The sequence below is a fragment of the Protopterus annectens genome, chromosome 9.part0, assembly GCF_019279795.1.
Source record: "Protopterus annectens isolate FY-2018-M chromosome 9.part0, PAN1.0, whole genome shotgun sequence".
Taxonomy (NCBI): domain Eukaryota; kingdom Metazoa; phylum Chordata; order Ceratodontiformes; family Protopteridae; genus Protopterus; species Protopterus annectens.
In genome coordinates this window covers 1001362870-1001389511 of record NC_056743.1, presented here as the reverse complement: position 1 = coordinate 1001389511, position 26642 = coordinate 1001362870, and the positions used below count along the sequence as shown (strand labels likewise).

Below are 26642 nucleotides of genomic sequence, written 5' to 3'. Positions count from 1 at the left end.
GATAAAAGGAATGCTAAACTGGCAAGTACAGTAGGAAAGAGTTCACAGGTAGGTACTAGGCTATTTGTCCGAAGGCATTTATAAGCCTAGCCAAAGTGTGTCGGCTTTGGCCGCCCCATTGATTAATTAACTGATCCTCTGTCAAGCAGAGCCAATGAAGTGATCACAGGGGTGTATTTTCAGTTACCCATCCATTCGTCAAGGTTTCTCGAGTGTTAGTGAGGGGCTCTGCCGGATGTAATTTGGAATTTTGTTCCAAAGCATGGGGAGTCTCTGTGACAGGAATCTCTCTCTCCAGCATGCTCTATTTACTGTTGTGGCGAGGTTTAGCTCACTAGAGCATGTGGCCCACAGTGACTTAGATTTCTTTAGGTGGAGCATGTCCATCAATTCTGAGTTGGACATGGCTTTGCAAGTCAGGCAGAGATCACCTCCGAGTAAGCGATATGCCACCGAGTACAGCCAGAAATTTTTCAGTCTGGCTGCATAGGACATATGTTTGAGGCCAGCTTGGTGAGGTACTTTTGTGGTCTTTCCAGCTGTTAGAAGTGTTTTGTGAGGTACATCCCAAATGGGGCATTGTACTCTATGATGAGTCTAATGAGTGACGAGTAGAGGGGCACTATAACCTCTTTTATTTCTAGATGCGAACCCTTTAGTAATTAGATGGGCCACATAGAAGGATTTCCTAACTACTTTGGCAATATGATTGTCAAAGGAGAGACTAATCTACCTGGGTCCCCAGATCCCTTATTACCTCTTCTGTATTAAGGGGGCTGCCACCTATGTGGTAATTCGTGGGCGTTTTATTTTTACCAAATGGGATGACTATGCATTTTTTGGTATTTAGCTCGAGGCCATGACTTTGACACCAGGTGTCCATCTCAGTAAGGCCCTTTTGGTGGATGTCCGTGTCAGCCGGAGAGTCAATTACGGCTCCCAGTTTGCAGTCATTGGCGAACTTGGTTAGCCATAGTCCTCCTGTGTTTGCCTGTACTTCTGAAAAGTATATGCCGAACAGTAAGGGTTCCAGGACCGAGCCTTGCAGGACACCATTTGTGACTGGTTTAGAGTCGGATCTGGAGCCCGTTATTCTTACCATTTGAGTTCTGTCTGTAACCCAGTTGGCAAGTCATCTCATGACGTAGGGGTTTATGTTCAGGCAGGTGAGTTTTTCTGTAATACCAGAGTTGGAAATGGTGTCTAAAGCCTTGGCGAGGTTAAGGTAGGCTGTGTGAACCACCTTTCCCTCATCTATGGCCTTGGTGACTGCCTCAAAGAAGTCAACCAGGTTTAGTAGGCATGATCTACCCTGAAAGCCGAACTGGGTCGGGTCAAGTGTTTGGAAGTTCCCAATGTCTTTGTTAATGAGTTTCATGATGATGCGCTCCATAGCCTTGCAGACCAGGCTAGTCAGGCTTATGGGGCGATAAGTTACCAGAGTCAGTTGTGGCCCCTTTTTGGAGAGGAATAACTGTTGTTGTGCGCCATTCTATGGGCACGTAGCCTGTGGAGAGGCTGAGGTTAAACAGCGTGTTTAGGTGGGGGGTTAGTTTGTGCAAGATGCAGCCTGGGACACCATCTGGTCCCACTGACGCTGTGTTTTTGGCTTTTGAAAGGGCTGTTTTCACCTGTGCGTCTGTGATTTTTGGGACACTACACTCTTCTGGTATTGTTGTGGGCCCTTTTGGAGGCAAGAGGGGGATGAAGTTTTCACTGAATCTATCTGCCAGGATGTTGGCAATATCAGTAGATTCAGTATATTTTGTGCTATTTTGCACTAGTTCAGTGCATATCTGCGAGTTGCCACTTAAAACACAGCTAAAGAAAGCTTTGTGGTTATCTTTTGAATCCTTGGCTATTTTTTTTTTTCGAAGTTAGCCTTAGATGATTTCATGAGGGACCTTAGTTTCTTACCGATACTGATCAGGGATGTCTTTCCTTCTTGGGATTTGCTTTTTTTCTGAACTAGGTTTCTTCCTTCTACTGTATAGCCTGTTTATTGCAGGGGTCCACCAAACTGGTTTCCTTCTCTTAGAGGAGCGAGTCTTGGTTTTGCTAGGGATGGCACGATCCATGCATCCTTGTAGGTGCTCGTATAGTGCATTTGTAAAGGTTTCTGCATCTTGGGCAGCGTTAACCTTTAGCGTGGGGGCTGTGAAACGTACCACCCCTGTCTTAAGTAAGGTGAAGTTTGCTTTAGAAAAGTTTTTTTACTGTGGTTTCCTTAGTTGGAGGTGGTGGTGGGGTGTGGACATCCAGAGTGATTAGTTTATGGTCTGATCTAACCAGTGACGGGTTGACCTCCGGTGTGGAACACCTGTTGCCCATGTTGGTGATGACCAGGTCCAATATGTTTTCACCTCTGGTAGGGGAGTTTACCAGCTGATCCAGGGCGTTTGAGATGATGAATTCCAGGAAGTACTGGGCCTAGAAATTTCCTGTTGCCCATGTTGGTGATGACCAGGTCCAATATGTTTTCACCTCTGGTAGGGGAGTTTACCAGCTGATCCAGGGCATTTGAGATGATGAATTCCAGGAAGTACTGGGCCTAGAAATTTGTACTCTAGTAGTTTTCCCAGTGAATGGTAGAGTAATTGAAAATCACCCAATATCAGGGTGTTCGGTAGGACCTTCATGTTTTCCAGCGTCTCCAGAAAGGTGGAGTGGTGGTCCAGGGTCATGGAGGGTGATCTGTAGCAGGCCACAATTTGCAATGCAGATTTGCCCGATGTTAGTTGCACACGGATGATCTCAGAGGTATCATGCTGCGCCACTAACCTGGAGGTGTAGGTATCCTTGATAAATATGGATACACCCCCTCCTTTTGCGTTTCGGTTCGTGTTCTGTGGCTGAAACGTGTGGTATGAGTTGCAGCCCGGTAGTGCTGTGGGTGCTCTCTGTTGCCTTGAACAAGGCTTCAGTTGCTGCACAAATGTCGACGTTCTCCAAACTGAGGAGTGCTTCGAGCGCGTGCATTGAGATTTTAAACTCCTGGCTTTGAGTACCATAACCCTTAGTTTTTTGTTGATTGTGCTGTTTACGGAGGTGGGTTTGACTTTTGAGCCTTGCCTAAAAAAGGCACTATGGGGACAGCAAGAGCCTTGGCCAGTATTCGAAAGCCTAGGGGTGACAGGTGCAAACTGTCTCTTGCAAATCAATGCGGCTTGTCGAGCATGTCATCCCAGGCTGATAGACACTAGATCCCCTTTGAATGTCACCAGAAGCTTAGCCAACTGTTGAAATTGATATTTTTTTCTTTATACTGAGGTATCATTCTTGGTGTGGGCAGGATGCTACTCAGGGTCATACCAGCCTGGGCTGCATGATCAGAGAGTTCAGAAGAAATATTGAAAAAAACAGATGGCACAGTGCCCTATATACCAATTAGCAATACTATAGCTGACAGAGCAAATACAAAACCAATCTCAGCCACATTATCACATGAAGAAGCTTCCAATGAAAGCAAAATCGGACACATTTTCCAAAACTCTACAAAATTGTTTCTATCACGTTCCTGTATTAACACAATCCTCTTCACTACCTAAACTCCTGGAAGATAGCTACTCTGGCACAGTTGAAGTCAAACATGTAGCGCACACACACACACACACACACACACACACACACACACACACACACACAAATTTCCTCTGTAGGACTTTCTTCAAAACTGACAAGCACACTACTTAAAAAGATCAAGGAAACGAAAGAAAAAAAAAAGATGGAAGGGTGGTGCAGTGGTCAATGCCACCTTACAGCAAGAGGCTCGCCAGTTAGATTCTTGGCTGGGATGCCTTCCATGGGGAATCTCTCACATTCCAAAGGACATGCGTCTGGAGCATTTCTCCCTGGCCTTCAGCTGAAAACAGGCTCTGTCCTAGTGGAACTTTCCTGGTGAACAAATGGAAGGAAAGAAGGAAAGAAAAACTGCAATATGCCATTCCCAAATTCAACAGACCTCGACTTCAATCTTCCACCAGCACAGCTGTACATAGACATATATCACCCTAATCGACTAAATAAGAATGGACAATGGGTATTTAATGCTGTACAGAGATTATTGGTCATTTCAAATAATATGACCAATGCAGTTTCCAACTAAAAACTGTGATCCAATATAGCAGACAAAAGCAGGTCTTTTTGTATGCAGGAGGTCAAGTTTCACCATGCACAACCACCTCACTCTTCCATGAGAAATTCACAACCCATCTATTCGATTTACTGGGCCATCAAATCATCAAAATGCCACTGCAATATTTGCCAACCTCAACAAGTCTTTTAGTACACAGTCTCTCAGCCACTTACCACTTGTGACAATCAAGCATGTCAAAAACACTACCGGACATCTACAGCCAACCCCCCTTTTTTCCGTAATAACAGTTCACATTATGTTCACGTAACATGCAAAGATTGAAAAAGAAGCACGTGTTCTTATTCTTCATGATCACACACATCTTCAAAAACTAGATAACTGGTTAACCAATACACCAATAAAGGAGTTGTCTGCAAGACCCCCCCCCCCTGTTTAGTCTACAGGACACGTTAAGAACCACTCACTCTCAGTTTAACGCAACAGGAACAGAAAAAGAATATTATGTCTATGGGGAAGAGAGAGAGATAACTGGGAACATTTTCCAGCAAGATAATGAGTTGGCAGACTTTAAAGATTCCCTGCAGACTGCTGTGTCAGAGATACTGGGGGAACAAACTGGTGCAGCTACAGAAATGATTTTGAGCTATGAAACAAGAGTCAGAATTGGCTAGACATAGTAAGGCCTTGCCGAGTCCAATTATGATGGCAGCCAAAAAAGCAATTACTAAAAAATGGAAATCAAAGTCTTAACCAACTTTACTAGACGTAGTTAACATAGTAACAGAGAGAAACTGGAATTTGGATTTTCAGGAGAGAGTAGTACAAATTACATATGAAAAATGGGAATTGTGAGATCAATACATGCAGAGAAGGAACAAGGTTTAAAAGAAGGCAGGACTTGAATGAGCTATGTTAATGTCTGAAAGATAATGACTGGATAGATAAGTGATGTACAATGCTTGCAACTAAAATTATGTCAATATGGTTTGTTTTCATTTATACAAATGTATGATTGCCTGGGTCGTACGTGATAACGATGGAGAAAGAGGAAGAATATAAAAGTCCTGTTTGAGTGTATAAAAAATGACAATGTGGATATACAAAAAACACAGACGACAATAACCAAAGGTTAGGAATAACCACTGGAGCCAAGATCTTAACCACTGACGCTCTGGGCTGCCCAATCTAAACATAGTGGTACTTAAGGTGAGAAAAATATCAAGCTAACACTCAAACACCTTAATTCAATAACCTACTATCTTTATGCAAAATATATAATAATAGATGTTCCACCACGGATGTCCTTGACGTAAACTTCAACCTTTAATGCAAAACGATAAATACACTTAAAAACAAAACAAACAAAAAACAAAGAGAGAACTGCTTTCTGCCATAGCTTTCTTCAACACATCCGTGGTGGCACATCCGTTCTTAGCACCTTGCTGTCCTCTGGAGTGCCTTTAGTAGCACCACTGCTTTCTTATTTCGTTCGTCTTTATACGGTTACTCCAAAACCAGTCCCTTCACAAAATGTCTCAAGTATAATACAGGGTTTTCAACCTTTAATCATTTCTCATAACATACACTGCACAATTACAACTTCACTGTCACTACCAGTTATCCCAGACCATGGCTGAAACAGGCCCCTTGATATCAATCCAATACACATGCAACAAATATCAAAACAAAAACTCAAGACTTGTCAGCATTACTAAAGCAGCTTATGCCAAAAATACACACACAGTATCTTGTATACACAGCTAAATTATATACACCCTTACCGGGCAAATGATTTTTGTCAAGTAATACAACTATTACAATTATGTGTTTAAGCAGACAACTAAACCGCTCTGGCTTTGTCAGTGCACGTTTGCCATTGTGTAGCTTCTGACCAAGGGTTCTTCAAACCCATTTCTCTCTCACTTAATTAGTACAAAAGCACAAAATAAAATTCCACCCATAAAAACAGCGAAGCAAGATGCACTCACATCATTAACAGTATGAGAATACTATGACAAGAAAAACTTTGCTAGCCCATTCAGGAGTAACATTTTAATAATCAAACAGGTGCATGAAACAAAACTATTGGACTGGTGGGTAACATACTTGCAGTCTCTAGACTTAAAGTATACCAGTGAGAGCATACCACAACTTAAGAAATACAGTCTCTCTTGAAAAGTCAGGTGCTTGCTGAAAAATCTGAAGACCATACTACTACACATAAGGATGGCTTCCAGCAGTATAATGGCCCACAATGGCAGATAACCCAATACTTGGCTATGAACCCATAAATGGTCACAGTCACAAAACCGTGGGGTAAGAAGAAAGCCCCGCCTCTCCCAGCAAAAACATTTAAAAAGGTTACAGCAAGTTTTACTTGATGTCTAAACATCTCTTTCATTTTCAAAATTGTCAGAAGTAGGAGACCCGATACTTCAAGTCCCTAACAGGGAGTGAAACAAAGTTTGTATGACTTGGGAAGCAAGCCCATCTCAAATGGAAAACTACTGCAGAGAAATTTTGGACCCATCTTCCCTCATCCATAGCCATTAGTACAATCCCCAAGTATAAAGCAAGTTTAAACAACAGCACCATAATAATAAAAATATAGGAGACCGTAAAAGTGCATTTACACTTTACCCTACACCTACGCAGCTCAAGTATCATCACAACTGGCATCTCATGATCTGAAGAAAAAAAAAAAAAAAACACACAACTGATTTAGAGGTTTAAAATAAAATGTAAAACTGTACTATACAGAACAAAGGTTGCCCGCAGCACAAAATGTTTGTGCATATTAAAACGGACTACCATCCATCCAGAACCTCCTGCTTTAGCACCTATGTAAAGTCATCTGTGAACCAAGACCCATTATTGCCAAGCCAGTTCTGTGGAGCACAGAAAGAAAGTCTCGACTATGCCAGGCCATACAGCATTTGATTAGCATTTTCAGTGTAGGAGCTGGCAAGGAAAATGAGAGCGAGTAAGAGGTCACAGCCGGCTCCTTCATTCAAGTAAGGACAGATGCAGCTCTGCCTTGCCAAGAGGGTAACGCACCTAGCAAAAAGTACTAGTCCAACAGTTGGCAAAGAGGGTGAAGGCTGTGAGCTGTAGTTCCTGTGGTACAGAGTTTGATCTCCTCAGTTCTCATTTCCCACTGTGCGACCGTGAGCAAGTTACTTAAAATCAGACAGTGCTTAGGGACAATTTTGGAATTTGGACTAGGCTCCACATTAGTCCCCTGGACCGCTAGCCTAGTAATTATCAATGAACCTAGACGGTACACCCAATGTAGACCACATCTTAAGAGCCCACTCTATAAAAAGTGTGGTCTCACTAGATGAAGAGCTTAGACAGCAGCAACAGCTCAGATAAGCTGCCGAAGGGGTGGCACTCCCCACTAGAAGAAGGTAGGCCACCGCTCCCTCCAGGATCAGCAATCTGGACCAGTCCCTAAACTAAACTAATCGCTTGCCATAGAACAGAAGGACTGGCATTCCCAGACAAGAATAAATGAGTTGCAGGGCTTTCACCAAGCACAGTATGTCCCTCTGCCCACCCCCTGGAATGAACAGACCGACTGGGTGCAGTTACAGAAGCCATCATGATGGTGGCTATAGGCATGACAGGAGATGTAAATTCGCCCACATACCATCACCGCTGGTAAAGTGGGGGTAGCAATCCATTATATGCAGTACTATTTTAATAACTATACAACTTTACACACCTTATGGCCATGACTTAAAATGCTGTTACACAGTTAACAAATATGATAAAATTTGTAAGAAGACTAGTTCACAGTCCATTTTTCTGCTGCAACATGAACCACAAAGGCAAGGGAAAATACCAATATAGACAGGTTAACATAACCAGTCAATCTACAAGCTTTTGGAAGCTTGCAGGAAATCAGAGTACCAGAAAAAGGAACAGCATGCCAACTTGATACACATAGCGGCTAGAATTCATGACCAATCTAGAAACAGTTCTTAAACACAGAAAGCTACCCTGGTACAAACAAAACAGACTGACAGATCACAGAACCATACAAATAACCAAGTCCACAGTAACAATGAATCACACACACTACATTCACAAAAATATCACATAAATTCACCGTATTTAAATGTATTAGCATTTGGTTATTGGGATTGTCCATATGGACATACATTGCCAATTTTCAGCAGAGTCATGAGAAGAAAAACTCCAGCTATAAATGCATGAACAAATAGAAGTTAAAATGCTTAAAATAGTTGTAAATTTTCTTAGCGAATCCAGCTACTTCTCCTTCAGCTACATATCCCCAATGTCACCCCCAAGACAATTTGAATACCTTATCACGGACAGGTTAAATATCAAATCAAATATAGTCTTGCTAAGGGACTTCAATTACCCAAGCATTTATCAGCACACTTAAATCTCTAAAATGTATATGCCCAGCACTTCCTAGACTTTGTTAATGCCAATGCAATACCATGAATTTTAAAACTACTTACTACAGACTCCAATATCCTTGACTTGGCCCCCAACAAGCATTTTTATCCATAGCTAAAATTTGACCACAAGTCATTAGTCTCCACTGATGGCCTAGTGGCATCATCCTACCCTTAATACGAAGCATTCTTTACGGACTTTAACAGGGCAAATCTATTTCGGTTTATAAAAGATGTATGCAAAATTTCCCTAGAAACAGACCTGAGAAGGCTGCTACATTCACCTCAGACTTTTACCAGCACCTAAATCACATGGACAGAAAAAGTTAATATCAGACCCGCATTATTAAACTGCGATTCAAAAGAAAGAAAATGAAAAAAAAAGTATACATGTCATCACCTCAGGATCACAATAAGATAGAATGATTAGAAAATGCAAAGCAAAGCAGAGGCTTAATGTCATTAGATTAAAAAACATAACACTAAAATATTTCAGTTTCATCAGGAATAATGTCCAACAATACACTGAGCTCACCTAAAATGAGGACATATGCCAATCCCTTGGATATGGCAAATATATTTAGGTAAAGTAGGTACTAAATTTGTTTGCTAATTTACCTACACTGCTGCACACAATACCCCTGAAAATTTAGTTTCCCTGAAATAACCTAGGACTAGGTTTTGGCAAGAATTTTAAGACTTAAGAAAAATATGTTCATTACCAATACGAATAACTGTAAGCATGGGTACAGAAAGTAGACAGGAGGGATCTGGAATTTACTGGAGAAAAATAGCAAAGTAACCAACATTTTGGGAGAAAAAAAAAGCTAGGGAGAGGGAAAGGCAGGGATAAGAAGTTTACACTACAAGTTAGAGACGAGTACAGGCAAAAAGAAAGGGAAGCGGGACTGTCAAATTAAAGACCAGCTCTGTTAAATGTCTTTAGTCTAGAATAAATATTGCAGATCAAAAAAGGGATAATTAGTGGAGAATATAGAATATTGCTTGAGAACAGTAAGAAATCAATTTCAGCTTAGAAAAGATTGGGAAAGCAATACCCAAAAAGGAACAATGGGAGGACATCTGCACTGTTCCCAATCCTCCATTAAAGTTTATGCAAACACTTTAAAGCATAAATCCTCCGTATTTTTGTACACAAATATTCTTCCTCTGGCAAGCAACAAATCCTGGAGACATACTAGAAAGCGAAATAATTGGAATTTTTTTTTTTTGGGGGGGGTGTAATAAGTTAGAATTTAAAGTTTACCCACAGCATACTCTATTAGAAATACAGGGGGAGCAAATATCTGTAACTAAACAAAACAGTAGGAGTGGTATAATGATCAGGGTCTTCACCTCACAGATACAAAGGTGCAGGGCTTGATTCTGACCATTGATCAAAGTCTGCAGACTAACAGTCTAGTATTTACCTATCCAACAATTAATACTGAGTTGGGATAACACCAAAGCCAAATTTGAAGCTAAAATAGCTACCAAACCAAAAAGGACAATCACAAGGCCTTTTTAGTTATGCCAGTAATCTCAAAAGCAGAGCATAACACAACAATACACTGAGCTGACTGTGAACGACGTTACATACACAGAGGCTGAAAATATAGACAATCTACTTCTGATCAATTCAGCTCTAACTTTACCCCTCTATCCCCTCCATATGTTCAAGTCATAGCTGGAGTCGAGCCAGTTTCAGCTATCACAAGGCCAAGTCCTAAAAGCCCAATCAAAAACTAAAAATACGGCATCAATGACTCCCGAAATTAAAATCACTGGATTCATCTTAAATAAGCACGGAGCAGGATTTTTTCCACAGCCCCCCCTCCCCCAACACTATTCAGCCTCAATATGGGTTTGTACTGAGTGAATGGAACAGCAGCTAGTGTCATTCCTCTGCATAAGTTCAGACCGTCCACTGACACATCTGACCTGCCTCATATTCAAAAGCCATATTATGGAATTAAATCAATAAGGACACAGGGGAACATCCAAACAGTGGACTCATCTCAGTTTGGATTCATTAAGAACAGGTCATAAGAACAGCTCATGCTTACTCAACCTGGTGTATTTTTTTGAAAAGGTCACATAAGCAACGGATAAAGATACAACTGCACACAACTTGACATGGTCAAAGCTTATGACAATTCCCCACTCATGCATAGCAGAAAAGCTAAATAAACCTCTGTGTCACCCAATGGGCTGCCAACTGGCTCACAGACAGAACACAGGAAATCAAAATAGGGGAAGTTACCCCCACAAAGAGGACAGTCACCAGTGGAAGCCCCCACCCCAAGGGTTCTGTGCTGGGACTTCTGTTTGGCACCCACTTCTCTGAAGTAAAAGCCAATACCACAAGGCCATGGCCGACTAAGTTTGCAGATGACTGCAAGCTAGGAGCAGTATTCAAATCACCTGGCCATCCTGCAAAAAGATTTGTCCCAAATAAACAACTTGTGCCAAAATAATGACATGAAACGAAATGCCAAAAAACTGCATTAACGCATCCTTTGGGACATAATCTACCCCGAGGCACTACCACATTGACAATACACCCCCAAGAGTTAATCCAGCTGTTCAAGACTTGTCATAAAGTCTTTTTATACTGTGCAGCTTATAAACAAAGGGCTTGTGTGCAGATCTAGGGATGTCACAGTTCCCCCTTACTCAGTCCTCCTCAGGCCAGTAATTTAGTATAATGCCCCTTTTGTCATGCATCTGTCCAGACACATTCAACAACTGGAATGCACGCATAGAAGGTATCTAAGTAATATTGGGTGGCCAAAGACATGTAGGTAGACTAGACACTAAACTGGCCATAGGGGTGTGTGTGTGTGTGTGTGTGTGTGTGTGTGGTACGAATGTACTACCGTGGCAGGACTAGCCACCCAACAGTGTAAACCTTAGCTTGAGATGACTGTTACTGAAGTGACATCCTGACCCCATGGACAAAATGGGAAAAGGGAATGAGAACGGATGGATGTCCTACAAGGACAGACTCAAAAGCCCTGTCACTACACTGGGTATCCTACAGAATGCCAAGATATCCTACAGAATGCCAAGATACAACAAGTGTCTGGCACACGACATCCTTTGACCCAAACTGATGGATTTACTGCATATCAGCAAGTCAAATGGCATCAGAAATACCCAGTCCAGGGATCCAAACCTATTCTGCATCATCAACAAAACACTTCAGAGGGATAGATTTATCTCGCAGAGGATACCACTGCTCTGAACAGACTCCTCATCCATGTAAAACAAAGTTCAGTCCTGTCCATATTCATCTGTAACTTGGACATATGGATGGGTAAGAGAAACTTTTTACCACAGCACCGACCCAATGGAAAACGACAACGCCTAAATACTTTATCCCATGCATGGCTCTCCTCAAAATTATCTATGGCACAGCCCCAGTTAATCACCATGGTTAATATACAAAATTATTGACCATGGGAAGGGTAAAGCCAAATGCCAAATGGGATAAGGTTAATTCAAGCACCAAAGGGGAAATTGGTTAGGCTTAAAATGACTATTGGCTGAAAAAATAGCAATTACTAGAAAACTGAGATCAAAATCTAAACCAAGACAAATGTTGAATATTGTGAACAAATGGAAGCAGGATATTAAAGAAAAAGGAAAAAAAAAGCAAATTACATTGAAATAAATGGACTCTCCAGAACATCCATGGACAGTACTGCCCACGAGGAGTACAATTTAAAGGAAAGTGGAACTGAGCAACTTGTACAAATGCTGCAGTGAATGAAAACCCGTTAAAATGTAGACTATATGAAAACAAAAAGGAAACAGTAATGCGGCTCGTTTTCTTCTCTATTACTGTGAAGACGTAGGTATGCCACTATTTCCACAGGACCAGACAAAATATCGGGCTGCATTTTTTTCAATGCAAAAGTATACAGCATCTGTGCCCCTACTTAAGCTGTTCAACCTCAGTTTATCAAAAAGTTTGTACCAAACACATGGAGAATAACCACTTTGACTGCCCTACACAAGGGTGTTCCTCTCAAGACGTAGGCAATTACAAGTTCATTAACCTTACCAGCCTCATATGCAGATGTAGGCAACTTAATTGACCCTAGACCCCCCCCCCCCATCAGCACGTTTCTGTAAATACCAGACCTCATCTCCTAAACCTTGTAAGCATCTTTTAAAAGATTACAGAAGACAGTGGTCACTCGGGGCATACAAAAAGTTATCGTGACCTAGAAGCCAACACTATTCTCTCATGTTGGTATTACTAAAAAACCAAAGATAAAACTTAATGCGAATAGATACACACTAGCTGTCTGACAAATTCCAGACTGTCAAAAGTTGCTAGCACCCTCTCTGAACATAAATACTGTAATTAATGGATACCACAAGGGGGAGTGCACCCTCCTGTTTTGCATTTCTTTTCAGACACCCAGCCCAATATCCCAGAAGTGCGTTTGACGACTGCATCCCGAGCCCTATTACACTCATCCACTGGTATTAAAAGCTTAAGCAAGACCTGGAAGAGTCTCAAGCTAAATGCTATAATTTGCAGTGTAGTAGCATTTGGCAAACATGATGTTCCACCTCAAAATGTTCTCTTATTCAATCACATTTCCATCAACAAATCAGGAAATCCTTCTGCCTGTCCCAGCTAAATTCCAAGAGTACACTTTCGAAATCTAAAGAAGTCATCCTGATACTGTACCTTTCACAAACTAATCACCAAATGCAATGCTCAGTTTGGTGCATACAAAGCACATAACTCAACTAGAGCCCCAAAGATACCTTACCAAGAAAATTAAAATACTTTAAATCCTTCACCTATCCAGACAGACTTGCACAACTCTTCTTACTCTCAATAGCCTATAGATTGCACCAAGGTAAAACCCATCTCACTTTTTGAGCCATGCAAGACCTACTCCTATCTGAACTCCTGTTTATTTGCAAAACTGCTAGAAAGAGGTTCCCAACTAAATTTATCTTCAGCCCATGGAACATGTCAGGTCAAAACAAAGTAGTACTACTACGACTATCTTTAAGGCTAGTCTTGACAGATAGACACAAATTTATAGCAGGGACTGTCATGTACAGCCCTACTAGATTTGGAAGGGGACCAGTACTATTAGGTGCCTGTCATGTACAGCCCTACAAGATTTGGAAGGGGACCAGTACCTTAGGTGCCTGAAGAGGGAGGCACAAACTTTAGAGTACAAGATGTGTACAGCCAAGCATCGTATGGTCCCCTTGTGATCACTTGCCTAGTATCGCTGCCATGTACGAACTTATTTGCATTCAAGCTTGGATACATGCATATTAAATTTGGGGTTAATCACTGATTGATGCGATTTATACAGTACATTAAAAAAAAAAGTAATCGCAGGAGAGTATATTTTGCTGTGTATAAAATCACTGCTGGGTGTGTGTCACTTTAGAGCCAATTGATAGGACTGCAGTAGGTTCTGTTGCTATATAATGAACACGCTGCCTAAGCATAACCACTTCTGCTACAGACAACACTTCAACTTAAAAGTTTAAACTGGGAATGAATTCAGGTATGGACAGAAATTCTTCCCACCATAAGCCATGCAAAATAGAATTTACTGTTCACAGCAAAGCAGGTAATGAAACAAGAGTTTTCTTGCTGAAAGTGTAATGCAGTGAAACTTGACAATGGCTACAAAAAAAAAAAAAGTGACACAAAATGTAGAACACATACATAAAACGAGTAAAGAAGGCAGTTGGAATACAGGACCACATGCAAACAAAATGCCATGATGATAAAGATAACAAGTGCAAAGAAAGTCAGCTATTCTGTTTCACAGGAATAAAATCCTAACTACAACAAAATGCAATTAGCTTCTCAGGCACCTCTCCCAAAAGACATGAGGGAGTGAAAACACAAACTGCTTACCCTTCTTCAGGAGAGGGAGAGGACTGGGGATAATGTGCTGGTGTAATGACAGGCTGCTCTTGGAAGTCCTACTGAAGACCAAGACTCAAAACAACCACTGAACTAGGCACATGACCAAGCAGCACCACCTTTGGGCGGGTGATGGCAAAACTCCTAGGCCATGACTCAAACCACTCGGACAAATTTTAGAGGGAGCTGATGACTGTCAGAAATATAATTTAATTGAAAACACAGGGGAGAGCTGTGCAACTACAGGAGACAGGGCAACACAACCAATACAGAATACCCCAATGGGGAAAAAAGACAGCACAAGTTGTTTCAGAATTCTTACTAGTAAAACTGTACCTAGCTTTCATACAAATAGTCAAGCAGACTACAAAAACAAAAAAGGAGCCACTCTGCTATGACCCAATTACTTCCAAAGCCTCCCCATACTAAAATTATCTCAACAGAAGCAACCTCACCAACCACAACACTGAACTACTGCCAATACCTAGAGAGATAGTGCCTGCCAGATATATACCTTCCTCCAAAAAGAACATGACTCCTAGAATGGCACAAGCTTGTGGGTAGCATTGCCTTAACTATGTTTTTTCCTCCCTCTCTTTTGCATCTTTTCATACAGCTTGCATCACTTTGACTGCATGAAGCTCGTGCAGACTCCAACAGTGCCTATGCCTTCAACCACATACTAACATAGCCCTCGTGTTGATGTGAGCAACATTTAACTGCCCCACTGCACCAGCGCATACACAGAAATACACCTCCACCTATAGCCTGATATTGACATAGTGACATGTATACACAAACCTGTACATCTTCTACAGAGTGGATCAAATCATAACATTACAACTCCTACTAAGAAGCAACTTGGCACTCAAACCACAACACAAAATTTGCACATAGCAATTTTTTAGAAAAGTGAGATGAAATATGCATAAAGAAACCACTTTATTCCTTGCGTACCATGTCACAAAACAGATGCATGCTACAGTTCTCTGGGATGGTTAGAAAATTGACTTACCAGTTTTAGAGGAACACTGGACCCCAAGTGATTTCCCAAAGATAAAAATTACAAAACATTAGCCCACTAACCACAAAAAGCACAGCCCTATCTCATGGTTTCCGGTAAGGAAAGTGAGTTTGGCAACATTCTGCCAAGTAAACAGAACATGCAAGTCTCCATTATTAGCCTGGACTCGGAAGTCCCTTTTCACAGTTACAACCCCAATACTTGTAACCAAAAGCAAACAGTGTATACAAGAACCTAACTACATTACAACAAAATACTGCATTGGGCAAGCCAGTATATTGGCACATTACACATAAGCAAAATGTCAATACGCAGTCAAACTAAACATTAGGACATACAGACTACACCACTGCATGCTGTGACATATAACTTGAACCACCGTAAACAAATCCAGTATACAGACACTGTGTATAAACTGGATATCAGTGCTTCACTGTACTGTCAAACAACTATACAGTTAGTAGCAAGTAGCACACACATTTTCCATTTCACCGTTTAAAACTGTGAACACAGCATATACATAACCGACTACACAGCGCATGTAAGCTACATTTGCAATCTCTTGCTTTGTAAACAGTTAACATTAAATGTGGTACACAACTGTGACACACCCATATTGGTCACCTACAGTAGTAACTTACAAAAAGGTAGTAACTGCATCTTTGCAAATGTTTATGGACAACACCTGGGTATTACTTGCAAATACATATAAATTTAAAATTATTATAAAAAAAATTTACTTATCTATTCACGTTTTTAACACACTAGGTGATTTAGTTCTTACACTGCTTAAATCACTACTACTCTTCTTATACTATATATAGTATGGACACTCCTCTTCATATTTCTCTAATTTTAAATTTGTTCTTAACACTTTTTCTCCCAGAGCCACCACAGAAACTGAGCCACAAAAACATGAATGTCTGTGCATGGTCCCTGTAATTTTCTCATACAATCTAGTCGACCTAAAATGTTTACTACAAAACTGACATCACGCTAACAAGTACAAATCCTAAAGTGCATCAAGGTTCTTGCAGTTCTTTATACACACCCCTGGATGACACATGAACTGTTACAAACTGAAAATGTATGTTTTTGCAGTGCTTACATCAGAAGTACATGTTCAGAATTTGTATCCCCATCCCTTGAAAGTTCTAAACCAGCTCCTTTCTGACAACCTTCTAACGCTGGGGCTACAGATGCGCAAACATCTTGGGATTTCACATAAGGAAATTGTAAAACAAAATAAAAATGTAACACATAAGAAACACGCCCAAAACCTACAAAAGAAACGGGAAAAGATATACTACGTTGACCATGTCCTTAATATTAAATCAAAATGTTCCATTACTTCACTTGACACCTTAAACACAGTTAAAAACCTTGTTTCATTTGTTGCCGAAAAGGACAAACCATGGGAAAGCTAGTTTTCAATTTAAACCCAGAATCGGTAAGGAAAGGAGAAACGCAGCAAATGCAAAACAAAATAAGCTGCTTTTGTTTAAGTACCTCCAGCCACGACTGCAGGAGTGTAAAGCAGTTGTCAGCATCTCGGTAAACAGAGTGATCATTAGTACAGAGAGAGAAACTATTTGTTTATGTTTGTTTTTTATACATAATCAGTCAGTGAACTTTAGAGACTTATGTAGCTACCTCCACGACTCTTGCAAAATACACATACAAAGCACAAACTATACAGTGAATGTATTGCAGGCCATGTAAAACGTCAACCGAACATGTAGAAGGCCTCATCGCTCTGGGATGATCTGCTACCCACTAAAATCCAACTTAACTCGGATATAAAAAGTACAAGTTGGTCACAATGTTAACTTGATCGTTTGTTGAAAATGTGCTTATTTTACTAAAGCTTTTGGAGGGAACAATCGTGAAAAGATATGTTTGCAACAGAGGAAGGAAATTGCACCCCCTGCCACTCCCGGTCACAGGCACGCAACGACAGTGTATACAAGAGGTCAATGCAGCTTCAAAAGCAATTCACATAAAACATTAATGGAAACTCAGACAAAACTGAATCTTTGAGAGGAGAAAGACAGGCCAAGTGTTCTGCCAGCGATTATAAGCCATCACCTAAATAGTCCCGTTCAAGAAAACGGGAATGGGAGAAAAATAAACATATGAAGTACGGAGTGAGGACAGCCCCCACCACCGGAAAAGAGAGACTGTTCTCGTATTTACAGTACAATACATTTTGCTTCGGAACGCATTAAATAGGCTGCGTGTTTTTTTCTATAATATTCTCATAAAACAGGGAACAAAGACGCCCCCAGTAACTCTTCTGTCCATTCCATCATGTTGTAAATGACCCAAATGCAGTAGAACCACCAATTCAAGTTGACTGGTGCATACCCAAACTAAACTCTTTGCAAAACAGTAAGAAATAAAACAATACATACAGACCCTGTCGAAGGACCATCAGCTTAACTTATTAAGCATCCTCCCCCTCCCCCAGCTACACCGGGCCCTTCGCTGAATTTCTTTTAATTTACAATCCACAAAATAAATCCAAAGGGAGCAAAGTGAATTTTCTTCATCTTAACTCGCTGTCCAGGAACGAGAAGCTAAGGCTCCCAACTAAGAAGGGTTCAAAAGCACACCAGTCAGGGCTTACCTTTAAGATGCGGTCCTGAAATCTTCAAAAAATCATAATCCATGGGATAGTAAACATCGCCAATTTTCCAAGAAAAAAAATAAATTCCTGTAGCAACAATGCCCTTATGCACACACAATAAAATCCTCAGATCCAGCAGCTTCCTTATACCATTTGCGCCCTGATGTAAAACTCCATTTTAGAGTTTTTAAAACTTAAGTATTAAAAAAAATAATAAGTGTTTCTCCTGTGGTTTTCTTTCTTTGCTTTTTGTCAAGGCCATGGATATCTAGGCTCACTTCCTTCACCGATGCACCGTTGCAATATCCGTCCCTTTTACTTTCCGCACCGTCCACTCTGTACACTCTTGCCTGTACCCGATACTAGTTAGGATGTTATCAGACAGCAGGCTCCTCTCTCACTCCGCCAAACTATGGAAAAAGCAGCTTTGGAGACATCCCAATCAAGTTCCGATCTGTGTTCCACTTTAGACTACCCAAACCCCGTCCAATATACTCATCCGTAATCACTCCGAAGCGTTTTGGAAATAGACGAGGAAGGTATGTAGTTACTAGTATCCCACGATCTGTGGGTTTTACTAAATTGAACAGAAAGTGTCGAACAGGGTAGCCATCTTCAATCCACAGAGAAAGTAGTTCTCCTGGGAGCTGCTTTCCAATATGATCGGTTTGTAAAGTATACAGCACTTAACAGCTGTAAAGTATCTAAAAAGACCAGTTAACCATAACAGCAACACTAACCTACCAGGTGAAATTAGCCCTATTACCAGTTTTATTTTATGTGAAAACAGCGGATGATTACACAACTGTTTGGTGCTGTTGAGCCCCTGAGAGCTGAGTATCTCTCCGCCTTAGTGTTAACCCGTTCACGGCTACAATGATACCAGTGCACCACGTGGTGTAACGGGGGCTTATCCCCATTTAGGTGTATTTCGTTGTGTGGGTTTCTGTGAATGCAAATGTGGTAGAAGCAAACGGGGGGCTGCAAATGTTAGTGTTGTTTTGTCGTTGTTAAAGGAACGCGCTTTTATAGTTATTAAAAATTGTAAAAAAGTTTCTCTCTAGGTGCATTGGTTAACATCAAGGTAAACAAAAGGCGACGTGGTTTTGAAGCTCTAGGCTCTCTACCTTTCAACCAGATTGTAAGAAATAGCAAGTAAGGAAGTTTTGTTTAGTAAGTATGTTTGCTTTGTGTATATATTTTATTTAAAACGTATAAACTTGCACTAGCAAAAATACGTATCTATTAAACGCATCGCGTATGAAATTATGACGTTTTATTGAATTAAGTCTACCAAACTAGCGTGCCCCTTCAACGATTTTTAGTCGTAAGTTTAACATACCTCTTAACTGCCCAGATTTTTGACACATTTTGTGTGGTCCTCATAAAATTTTATTTTTCTGGCAAATCATAGAGGATTGTGAAGTCACAAATTAATGACAGATATTTTAGTTTCAGACATAGTTTCCTTCATAAAAATACATGCTGATGAAAGACCTCTTATTCTGTCAACTTCCTAAGTTTGTAAGAGTAATATTTAACAATTGCCCCGATTTTTGCCCCTTTGAACCCCCCCTCCCCCCCATAGTTTTGCCCAGATTTCTTGCCTAAGAGGTTGAGACATATGGAGTCCTAACTGGTATTTTTTCTGTTTTGCACTAATCATTATTTTGGTGAAAACACCTAGGTGGTTTATCTAAAGACAAAAACGCCAGATGTTGTTCAACAAGTCCATCAGTCCCATAGGGTTTGTTTTCCACCTGAAAGTGCCAGAACTACATGGCTACTCAGCTTCTCATGATGAATTTAATAACGATGGCATGAGAGCAGTGGGCCAATACATGTGACTGTCTGTCTGGCCCTGATGATGATATTGTGGTTTTATGATATTTAGGAGCACACCTGACTAGTTAGCCGTCTGGTTCTTCCAAGGCAGTTGAATAGCTTCTTTCTTTCTCTCCAGTTTCTCTGTACAACTGTGAATGAAATTGTGATTGGAATTATGATTTGGCTTAATTGATAAAGACAGATGTTCAAATCATTATTTCACCACAGTGAAGGGAGTCTGTTATTTATTTTAAGCTGATAGTAATTTTTTATTATACAATAAAAACACCACATTAATAGTAAGGATAAAAATGTTTAATACAGTCCTCATGATGTGGTCATACACTTTGTTTTATGGAATCTTTTATTTGTTTATATTTTGATGATCTGGTTAGTCCCATAAACTAGGAGCCTTTTTCCAGTGGAGACCCATCTATGAGAAATGTAGGCAAGGAACTGGGGAACTTCTACCACTCGTTGCCTAGTAATGAGAGGGAAGTGTCATGGCCCCAAGAAACAGCAGAGTATGGAAGAGAAGCTGTTCAATGAAATGATGGTGACAAAAAATGAGCCATGAGAGTTCTCTGCGCCTCAGCTACTGTATTTGGAAGGGCAGAAGTTGATCGATAGCAATTATACCTTACAGGCTGAAATTGTTGAAAAAATAGTGACAAATACTGACTTAGAAAAAGGAAATATAGTACTTCCCGTGGATAACTGCATTTTAAAAAAAGGAATTCTTTTGCTGGTGCAGTCTTGCAAGAGAGCAGTGTGCTCTCACGAGAATAGGAAAGATTATGTAAGGGTTGGGGGATATACAAAATAAATCCAAATGTTAAGTTCTTTGTAGACGTCATATAGAAAACCACACAGCACCCAAATGAAACTCTACTGTCTGCCTCTTCAGAGGTGGAACAATGTCGTTTTTTTTTTTTTTTTTTTGTTACAAATTCATTATTTAGAACTGGGGGCCCCATTGCACAGATGTGTTTTGTGGAAAGCTATCATAGCACATAGCTCCTGTAGAAATTTCTGTCCCTCAAGTAAGAGCTTTGGTGTATTTTTTCCAGATGGGCAATTTATCATTTTTGTTTGCTGACAGAGTCCACCGTACAAAGAGTTTTAAATAATTTTGCCATGAGAAAACTAAAATCTTGGTTACTTTTTTCCATTTATGACTTTCATCTGAATAAAAATAAAATAAAATTCAAATAAGGACTAGAGATGTGTTTCTAAATGAAACTGATGATGTGAAGTTGTTCTATGTCGCCGTTCATTCTTTACTGTTGGGTTCTGAGCCGATCCCTCGGCTTCTAGTCAGCCAATTGCAAAGCTCGAGGTCTTCAGATAGCTTGAGGCCAAGTCCCTATCCCATGATGCACCTAGAGTTGCCCTCAGATCTAGTTTGCCGCTGCATTAGATCGGATGTTTTGCATTATCTCGGGCCAGTAAAACTGTTATCTTCTTACTTCTTACTTATATCTAGATAGATAGTTTATAAAACTCTTACAGCTTTCTAGTGTGTGTGTTTCTGCATTTTAGATCCTTCCTTTAGTGTGATTTAAACATTTTCTAGTTGGCCTCTTGTTTTAGGCCTAGTTTAAAACTTTTGCTAACTAATAGAGTGTTTTTAGTCAGTGACCCTTTGTCACATTTTTTGGGTAATTAGTTAAATAGTGTATAGTTTTTGCTGTGTGGTGTGTTTTGCTTAGAAAAGGCTTGATTCTATTTTACTGTTGCAGTTTTTGTAGTTAGTAATTTTGTCTGACTTAAAATATTTAGACAGTGTGTTTTATCTTAGCAGCTATCTCCTTTTTTTTGCATAGTCTGCTCATTTTGTGTGTTTTCGGACAGTTGGTGAAGACAGTGAAGGCTTTTCCTGTCACTTTAATATTTACACTTGCATTTGTGTGTGTGTGTGTGTGTGTGTGTGTGTGTGTGTGTGTGTGTGTGTGTGTGTGAGTGAGAGAGAGACAGCCTAATTTTTATTAAGGTTTTTGGTAGATAATTACTGTTAGGATATTTTTGTGGTGACAGTAATTTTTCTCCCAGACTTTCAATGCCTGACCAAGACAAGCACCCCAAGTCCGGTTTCAAAAAGTGCCCAAAGTGTGGCCAAAAGATGTCGGTAACAGACAGCCATGTAAATTGTGTGTACTGTCTAGGAGCCCTGCATTTGCAGGATAGCTGTGCTATATGTCATTCCTTCTCCTCCTACAGAAAAGGAAAAGAAAACTTACTGACATAGGGTTGTTGAAACCGTCATTTCAAAAAGCTGTGACCGACCAGGATGGATCCAGCAAGTCCTCAAAGTCTTCTAAGACTTCAGACTCTAAGAAATCTTCAACTTCGGCTCCACTGCCATCATAACCGACAGTCTTTTTCTTTCGGAGGTGGTCCCCAGTCTTGGAACGAAGCGCCTAATAGTCCGTTACTACAGTCAGTACCACCTTCGGTGCACTCTTCTCGGTCCTCTATCAGCCTGTCAGATCTAGATGTAGATTGTGTGATGCAGAAGCTGTTATCGGCACCGGCCTTGGCAAAAATTTTATTGGCTTTGACCCAAATGGCTTCGGGGCCGAAGACCCTTTCACCAGCTCAAACTATTCCTCCTCCGAGCCATGCTGGTCCTTCGGAGCTGGAGGAGTCAGACCTGTTGATAGTGGAATCCTCGGAGCCGACGCCTGCTTCAGTGTCTTCGACTCCGTGCACTCTGATGTCCTCAGTGCCAATCGAGGACTCTAGGAGCCGACACTCTCTAGTCGTGTCCAGGGAGGATAGTCGGACTGAATTGTCTGTTCCGACTCTGCCTCTTGGGGCTTCGGCTTGGATGAACTCTGCTCCTACCTCTGGTTCGGAGCCCACTGTCTCAGGGATATCGACAGTTTCTTCGGATCCGTCGGTTCCCTTGCATCGGAGCAGAGGTGCTGCCGATGCCATGAGGAGAGTCATGTCTCCTAAGACATCCTCTACCTCAGGTCTGGCTTCCTCCTCCCCTAAAGCACCTGTGTCTGCTTCTGCCTCACACATCCTTACCAAGAGTTGAGAACCAGAGCCTCAGGAAGCCCATTGGGTGGCCCTTGCTTTTCCGAGACCTCACCAGAAGGTCCCACTGATGAGGTTCCCAAGAAGAGATTGTGTAAGAGGAAACATCTAGACTCCCCTCAGGAGTCTCTAATATCAGATACTGACTTAGATGAGTCAGAAGGGTCCCCACAGTGCCGCTCTGAAGATATCTCCTTCGTATGTGTATATATATATATATATATATATATATATATATATATATATTTAAATATAATCTTGTCTCTTTTTCAAAACTGGTTTTAAACTATTTATATTATTTAAGCCAGGGCTCATGTCAGCTCTGAAATAATTAATACATTTGTACTCATTTAGCTCAGTAAGATTAACTATATCCCCCTTCTAGATTTCCATATTTTCTGCAAGTCTCTAAACTTAAAAATATTTTCAGATCCAAAGTTCATTATATGTTTGCTTACCACATTTGTTTCATATTTTCTATGTATATCAGATAAGTGAGATCCAGTCCTTTCTTTTAGTTTCTGATTAGTTTTACCTATATAGAAGCAAGCACATGCTCCACAGTTAGCAAAGTATACTACATTCTCAGTACTGCAAGTAGCAAATGTGGTAAATTAAAAATGTTCATGTGTAATTGGATACATAAATTCACTATTGGTATTAATATATATATATATATATATATATATATATATATATATACAATATACACAATTATGACATGGTACAGTACTTTTCTTACTAATTATTAGCCCATCCTTCTATTACTAAAGGTTTGATCTTTATAACATAAATGATGTCTTAAATTTCTTTCCTATAAACAAACCTTGGTCTGTCTCCTACCACATCCTTAAATTAAGGGTTCAATTGTAAGATAGCCCAATTATTACAAATCACTCGTTGAATGGTGTTAGTATGTCTATTAAACTTCATAATGTAGCCTAAATTATTATATTTGCTATCATTATTGCTATCAGCTGTTTCTTCTGTCCTTGTATCATATTTATTAGAGAAATAAGGTACACCTATATCATGTTGATGCGCTAGTACAAATTCTTTGTTCTTATCTAATATTTTAGAATTATAGCCTCTAGAATAAAAATCATTAGTCATACTATACATGTCTTTCTTAAAATCTTTATCATTAGTGTTTAGTCTGCTTGCTCTTAAATATTGACTATCCACTACACTATTGTTCATGAATCTAGGATGCATGCTACTATAGTGCATATAGTGTGTAGACTCTACATTCTTTCTGTGTATCATAGTGTTAGAGTCACTATCCTTGTACATAACTGTAATGTCTAAAAGGTTAACAGTCTCTTCAGACATATGGGTATCAAAAGTTAAAAAGGTGGAAGGACTTTCTAGTTTTAAAACAAAATCTAGTAAAGAATCTTCACTACCAGTCCAAATGAGAAAGATGTCCTCCACAAAACGTTTATAAAATACTAAATCAGCATGAAAAAAGCTGTCATTATTATAAATAAACATCTCTTCCAACCTACCCAATACCAAATTGGCATAACTGTTAGCAACGCGGGTACCCATTACTACCTCCAATTGCTGGTGGAAGAATCCATCATTATATATGAAGACATTACTTTTAAGTATGACATTTAAAATAGCACAAAACATTTCTACCTTCTCATTTAGAAAGTTACTGTGGGCTACCAAGTATTCCCTTATATTTTGATTACCTATATCATGAGGTATGATGGTGAACAGTGATTTTATTTCCATAGTAACTAATAAAATATTAAAAAAACAGTTGTAGATTTAGACCACGTATATAATTATTTCAAAACGTCATTAGTGTCCTTAATAAAACTTGGACCAAACTTAAGAAGACCAAATAATTTTTGTTCTAAATACTTTGACAAAGCAGTAGTAACCCATTGGGAACCAGATACAATTGGTCTCGTAGGTGGTAGTCTTATGGTTTTATGAATTTTAGGCAATCCATATATAACTGGTACTACAGGGTTGGCAACATATAAGAAAGTATACAGATCTGCAGTAATAGATATGTTCATAAGTAGATCGTATAAAAATAATTTAACTCTATAAATAATTGCATTCACAGCTGACATCTATTCTTTTAAAAGTCAAAGGATCATTAAGCAGAACATACATCCATTCATCATATTGTGTAGCATCCATAATCACAATCTTACCTCCTTTATCTGCTTGCTTTATATTAATCCAAAAAAAAAAAATCAGGTATACACTATCAAAGTACGTCCCGGGAAAAACAGGGAAATGCAGAAAGAAAACAAGGAACGTTCCACCACAGTGAAATAAGCATAAAATTTTAATGGATAAAAACAACTTCTATCCTCGGAACCAGGACAAGTGCTTTCGGCAATATGCCTTCATCAGATCCTAATTAACTAGTCCTGGGCATCTTACTTTTAAAAAGACAGACATCCAATCACAGTGCCAACTTTTGAATCACATGATACATTAAAATAAATTGGGATAATTCATCAACTATTAAGATTAACCAGTCATTCTTTGTGAGCATAAAAACTGGATTTTATAACCAATTAAATAATTTATTTAGTCTCTTCCTCGTTATTTTCTACGAATAAGAGGAATTAACCCAGACTCAGTCTTTCAACCAATAATAGAAATAGGCTTGCCGAGACTCTCTTGGCCACACAACACAAAGAAATTCTTAGTTGAAATTAACCAATAAGAGTGGGCTAGGCCTACTGATCAGCCAGCTGATGGAGCCGTATTAAGGGCGGAAAAATGTTTCCTTCCATCAGATGTGAATGTATCTGTCTTTAACAAACTTTAAAAATCACTTGATAGTTGCTATTAGACTTCAGCTTCAAGACATCTTTGCCTATAATACTTTCTTAATCACAAAGAACTTTGTAGAGTGCTTTGTTTGTGTGCTTACACATCTCCGCAAAAACGGAAAGCTCATATTGCCATCCTTAGATTACATTTCATTCATAATTTTATGCTGCTTTTAAAATATTTTCAATTCTTAATTAAATTCTAAAGCAAGGAAATGCTCTTAATATTCATATTTTATCTTCTCAAGAATCCTTATTTCACAATACGGTTTCCAATATCAAGAGTATTACTATTCATTTCCCAGCCAATCAGTAATCAGGATTCACATTTATAACCAATGAGAACTTTTTCATAAACTCGTTGGGATTAAAGGTTACATAGTTATTACTGTTCATTTCTTGGCCAATCGGCATAGAAAATTCTCATTCTTAGCCAATAAAAAACATTCACATTCATTTTGGTTCTTTGGTTCTCAGTTATTGGTTGAAAGACTGGGTCTGGGTTAATTCCTCTTATTCGCAGAAAATAATGAGGAAGAGACTAAAGAAATTATTTAATTGGTTATAAAATCAAGTTTTTATGCTCAAAAAGAATGATTGGTTAATCTTAATAGTTGATGAATTATGCCAATTTGCATTTTATTTTAATGTATCATGCAATTCAAAAGTTGGCACTGTGATTGGATATCTGTCTTTTTAAAAGTAAGATGTTCAGGACTAGTTAATTAGGATCTGATGAAGGCATATTGCCGAAAGCGCTTGTCCTGGTTCTGAGGATAGAAGTTGTTTTTATCCATTAGTTTTATGCTTATTTCGCTGTGGTGGAACATTCCTTGTTTTTTCTGTTTTTCCTGGGAC

The 26642-nt window shown here is 39.7% G+C and overlaps 1 protein-coding gene and 1 long non-coding RNA gene across 3 annotated transcripts in view; one reads left to right on the top strand and one right to left on the bottom strand.

Annotated features, from left to right (window-relative positions):
• Positions 1–18813, bottom strand: part of KMT2D (lysine methyltransferase 2D) — a 3358270-nt gene extending 3339457 nt beyond the window's left edge. The window contains exon 1 of the mRNA XM_044082193.1: positions 18103–18813. The gene's annotated coding sequence lies outside the window, so the exon portion shown is untranslated. The remainder of the gene's footprint in view (positions 1–18102) is intronic.
• A 163-nt stretch (positions 18814–18976) lies between these two features.
• Positions 18977–26642, top strand: part of LOC122811738 — a 31480-nt gene continuing 23814 nt past the window's right edge. The window contains exon 1 of one of the 2 annotated variants that reach the window (XR_006366284.1): positions 18977–19257. This is a non-coding gene — a long non-coding RNA (uncharacterized LOC122811738). Of the gene's footprint in view, positions 19276–26642 lie in introns of both variants that reach the window. The other variant, XR_006366283.1, reaches the window with a different exon arrangement.